Source organism: Humulus lupulus, chromosome 4, assembly GCF_963169125.1.
Source record: "Humulus lupulus chromosome 4, drHumLupu1.1, whole genome shotgun sequence".
Classification (NCBI taxonomy): domain Eukaryota; kingdom Viridiplantae; phylum Streptophyta; class Magnoliopsida; order Rosales; family Cannabaceae; genus Humulus; species Humulus lupulus.
The window spans coordinates 219,854,888-219,860,902 of NC_084796.1; positions in this window are offsets into that span (position 1 = coordinate 219,854,888).

A 6,015-nucleotide genomic window follows, 5' to 3' on the forward strand; every position below is an offset into this window, starting at 1 on the left:
AGTTTTAGTGATAGTTAAAATAAATCAAACTATCATTTTTAAATAGATTTATAATTTAAGCACAAATTATTTCTAAAAAGATAGGAATTTTCTTCACTTTAAAAAAATATATAATTTTAAAGTATTTAATTTTGAATCAACCTAATGAAACAACAAAAAATCAAATAACATTATTTATAAGGCAAAACATAATATTTTTGTTCTAAGCATTGGATGTGTACAATTTAATGACACTTCTTAATTAAAGAATATTATGCTTTGCAAAATGAAGAACAAAGTGCAATACTATCTAACAATCCAAAATACAAGACATTAAAGATGAAAGACATATATGAAGAAGAAAAATCCATAAACTTTGTTGCATTACAAGGGAAATCAACATACAACAATAATTACTATCTAGTTACAAGTTGCTTCATCATGATCTTAATAATCTTATGAAGCACATAACTAGAATCCAAAACATATTACAAAAGAAATACATACTTGACACAAAATGGTCTTCCAAAAGAAAGAGAAAAAATGTAGAGAGAAAGTGTAGAAAAGATGATAGTAACCCAAAAATTAAGCACCCCCCAAAATTGTTGGGAATTCTGCCCTTAAAGCAATTGTAGTTGACAATGATTTTAATGAAATGAATAAATGAATTGAATTACTATGTATTAATAATAATAAGTAAATTTCATAAAATTTCCAAGTTCATCTATGTGATCTTAATCTCATATTGGTAAGAGAGGATCGAGATTGAGATAATAGACATAAATAGTCGCAGTAAAATAAAGTTGTGGAATTTTTAGATTAATTACTGCTAGTAGGTTCACTAGTATAATGAATACATGTGACCGAGATCCGAGTTACTAGTGTAGTAGGACACTTTAGTGGAGGAACTTTGCATACTGAGAGTATGTAGAACTAGACCAGGTGTAATTTGATAATACTTGTTTAAATACCGTTTCATAGTATTATAAAACACATAATCTGATGATCATATATGTAATGACCCACTACTCTAGACTTTTGGACCATTAACAAAACTATACATACAAACCCTTAATAAATCTTACATTGCGAAAATACCATAATTTTATTAGGTAACTTGTAAAAAATAAGAGTTACTTACAAAAAATATCAAAAGGGATATGGGATCCCATTGTCTTTAAAAACAAAACATAATTTAAAATAAAGGAGTTACATAGAAAGTGCGGAAAAATTACACATAAACCCATAAATAAAAGACTACATCCTCGAAATCGAACTCTCGACTCCTGAATCCATTCACCATCGATACACAATCTCCAAGCATCCATGAACCTTACCGCCACTAATAGCTATTTTCCTGCACATTTAAACAAAAAGGAATGAGCCTAATGCCTAGCAAGGAAAATCTAACACATACTTCATATACATAAATTTCATAATAAACATAAAGACATAACATAACACTTATTACATACACATACTATAATGACCATTATTACTTGGGGTCCCATAGACTAAACAAGTCATATGCCCATGAGATTAGTGGGGTCCTACTAGCTAAGTAGGTCATATGCCCATAATCTATTTGGGGTCTTGTTAGTCATATGGGTCATATGCCCAAGCCTACAAACATACATATTCATAACATATTTTATAACATATTTCATAACATAAAACATAAGATAACATAAGCATAAAACATATAGAGTATATCCTATTTTCCTTACCAAAGTTACCGGGATAAGAGGACAGCGTTGGGACTTTTGGAACACTCCTAAAACCATGTATAACAGGGTGAGTAGATTGAAGAAAAAGTAATGAAAAGAATGGAAGGAATGGAATGACTAAACCTTTGAGAAACATACTTACCAAAAACTTATGAGCAAGTTCTTAGATTTCCTAACCAAAACAAGAATGAGGTTAGAAGACTGAGTAGAAGACTATGAGAAAGAAAATAACATAAAACAAATGAACTAGAGTGTGGAAATACCTTGAAGACTTGTAGACCAATCTAAACCTCGAACCGGAATACTATAGAACCTTACTTCCCAAAGTGTTTGATAAGCTTATGATTTCCCCAACCCAGGTGTTTACACTCTCACACTCACTTAGCACTTGCAGCCTCTGAACTTAGAGTAAAAGGTGAATAATGGCTGGGTAATAGGTTCTATTTATAGAGTTTAGGAATGAAAGGATCTTAATTTTACTTGAATAAAAATAATAGCTTTTTAGGTGAAAAAAATTTGAATAATCGTTCAGCAGAGGCTGAAGACTCGTTCAAAAAGGTGCTGGACTTATCAAGAGATTGAATGGCTGAAAGGAAAAGGAATTCAAAAACTTTTGAAATATACTGAAGGAGGCGATATATCGCCTGGGCCAGTATGCCCGAGGATGTCGTGCATCGTTTCGTGTTTTCCGTATCTACGTGCTGCGATATATCGCCCCCTATAGCTGCGATATATCGGCACACGCTGATTAATTAAACATGAAATTACACATTTTTAGCTAAGTTTGAATGAAGTAAACAGCCTTGACTAAGCCCTCAACGTATTCAAAGCTGCTGACTAACCTTATAACATTCAAACTTTTACCCTTATTAAATTAAATCCTCAAAATACTTAATCCTTAATCATCCATACATAACACGTGCTTAAAATCCTATTGGTTCTTATCTAAACCTTATAGTATAATAAATATTATTCTTAATATCAGTCATATAATCAAACCTTAGGTTAACATTAATATTCTTAAACTATAGGTTAAACTTAGAAAATCTATAAGTATTACTATGAGTGTCCAAATAATTCCCAGTCTGAACCAAAAATCCATAGTTACAAAGATAATACTATAAATACTATAATACTACTATCTAACTAGCTAAGTAAAGTTCTTGGACTCTACAATTCTCCCCTACTAAAAAGAATTTCGTCCTCGAAATTTACTTACCAAATAATTCCGGATACCGGCCTTGCATGTCCTCCTCCAACTCCCACGTTGCCTCTCGTTCAGAACTATTACTCCATAGGACTTTGACTATAGAAAAGCTCTTGGACCGTAACTGCTTCATCCCTCTATTTAGGATGCTAACCGGTCGTTCCTCGTAACTTAAGTCTTTCTGGAGCGCTATTGTATCGTACTTGAGGACGTGAGATAGGTCTGACACATATTTGCGTAACATCGAGATGTGGAAGACGTTGTGACTATCGGCTAGTGCTGGCGGTAGGGCTAGTCTATACGCAACTGGTCCCACTTTGTCCAATATCTCAAAAGGACCTATGAATCGGGGACTAAGCTTGCCTTTCTTCCCGAACCGCTTGACACCTTTCATAGGAGATATCTTCAGAAAGACTTGATCTCCAACTTGGAACTCCACATCGCGTCGCTTGGTATCCGCATAGCTTTTCTGACGACTTTGAGCAGCAAGCATACGCTGTCTAATAAGCGCTACTACTTCTTGAGCTTGTCTAACAGCTTCAGGCCCTAGAAGCTGCCTTTCTCCTACCTCATCCCAGTGCAACGGTGATCGGCACCTTCTTCCATAAAGCAACTCATAAGGTGCCATCCCGATCGTTGACTGGTAGTTGTTGTTGTATGAGAACTCGATCATCGGCAAGTACTTGTTCCATGATCCTCCGAAATCAAGTACACACGCGCGTAGCATATCCTCTAAAATTTGAATCGTACGCTCGGACTGCCCATCGGTCTGAGGATGGAAAGCTGTACTAAGACTTAACTTAGTACCCATAGCTTGCTGTAAACTTCCCCAAAATCTTGACGTAAACACTGATCCTCTATCTGACACTATCGTCTTGGGGATTCCATGCAACCGTACAATCTCTTGGATGTAGATGTCTGCATATTGGTCTGCCGTGTATGAAGTTCTAACAGGCAGGAAATGAGTCGACTTGGTTAGTCTATCTATCACTATCCAAGCGGAATCATGCTGCTTATTCGTCTTTGGCAGACCCGTCACGAAGTCCATGGCTATATCGTCCCACTTCCATTCTGGTACGCTAAGCGGTTGCAATAAACCTGCAGGGCGTTGATGCTCCGCTTTCACTTGCTGGCATACCAGACACTTAGATACATACTCCGCTATGTCCTTCTTCATCCCTGGCCACCAATAGATTGCCTTGATGTCATGAGTCTTCTTGGTAGACCCTGGATGAACTGAGTAAGGGGTGCTGTGCGCTTCTTCCAGAATCGTCTTCTTAATACTTTGATCATTTGGCACGCATACCCGATCCTTATATCTCAATAAGCCTTGGCTAGATATTGAGAAATCAGTAGTCTTGCCTTCTCTGACTGCATCCATATGTGCTGCTAGCGAGTCATCATGTCTCTGACCAATCCGTATGTCCTCTAGCAGATTTGATTGGATAGACAAGTTAGCCAGCTTGCCAACAACTACTTCTATTCCGGCACTGATAAGCTCCTGCTGTAGCGGCTTTTCTATTCTGGATAAGGCTGCTAAATTCCCATAGATTTTCCTACTAAGTGCATCGGCAACTACGTTTTCCTTCCCCGGGTGGTATAGGATTTCGCAGTCGTAATCCTTTACTAACTCCAACCACCTGCGCTGCCTCATGTTGAGCTCCTTCTGAGTAAAGAAGTACTTTAAACTTTTGTGGTCCGTATAAATCTCGCACCGTTCTCCGTAAAGATAATGGCGCCAGATTTTTAACGCAAAGACCACCGCTGCCAACTCCATATCGTGAGTTGGATAGCGCTGTTCGTACTCCTTTAGCTGTCGTGAGGCATAGGCTAGCACCTTGTCATTTTGCATCAGCACGCATCCCAATCCTAGCTTTGATGCATCGCAGTAGACAACGAACTTATCCTTGGGTGTTGGTACACTGAGTACTGGTGTTGAGCAAAGCTTATCTTTAAGCAACTGAAAGCTTTCCTCACACTTATCATTCCAGTTAAACTTTTGTTGCTTCCGGGTCAGGTTGGTAAGCGGAGTGGCTATCTTAGAAAAGCCCTCTACAAACTTCCTATAATAACCTGCTAGCCCTAAGAAGCTTCTTACTTCTAATGCGTTCTTTGGTCTAGGCCAATCATTCACGGCCTCGACCTTTGATGGGTCTACTGCAACTCCATCTTTCGATATGATGTGCCCGAGGAACGCCACTTGCGAAAGCCAAAACTCGCATTTCTTGAACTTTGCGTAGAGTTGATGCTCCTTCAATCGCGTCAAAATCATCCTCAAATGTTCCTCGTGCTCTACTTCATCCTTGGAGTATATTAAAATGTCGTCGATAAACACAACGACAAATTTATCCAAGTAGTCTTTGAAGACCCTATTCATTAAGTCCATAAACGCGGCTGGTGCGTTAGTAAGACCAAAAGACATCACCAAGAACTCGTAATGTCCATAACGAGCCCTAAAGGCTGTCTTAGGAATATCTTCTCCCTTTACCTTGAGCTGATGATATCCTGACCGTAAATCGATCTTTGAAAATACCGTCGCGCCTCGGAGTTGATCAAACAAATCGTCGATCCGAGGTAGCGGGTACTTGTTCTTAATCGTTACTTTGTTCAGCTCACGATAGTCTATGCACATCCGCATACTTCTGTCCTTCTTCTTCACGAATAGTACCGGAGCTCCCCATGGTGAATGGCTTGGCCTAATAAAACCCAAGTCTAGGAGTTCTTGTAGTTGCGTCTTTAACTCCTTGAATTCCGTAGGTGCCATCCGGTATGGTGCCTTAGAGATAGGCTCGGTGCCTGGTACTAATTCTATCGTGAAGTCTATTTCTCGATTTGGCGGCAATCCTGGCAAGTCATCGGGAAATACTTCTGGAAATTCTTGTATAACTCGGACATCTCCAACCTTAAGCGGCGTCTCCCTCTCCACATTCGTGATGCTGACTAGGAATGCTTGACATCCTTTCTCCATCATTCGTTGAGCTTTGAGAGATGATACTAACGGGGTGCGCAATCCTGAAGCTTGTCCCATGAAGCATCATCTCTGGCCGTCAGGAGTCTCGAGCATCACCTTTTTGCGTTTGCAGTCGATCGTTGCGCCATGCC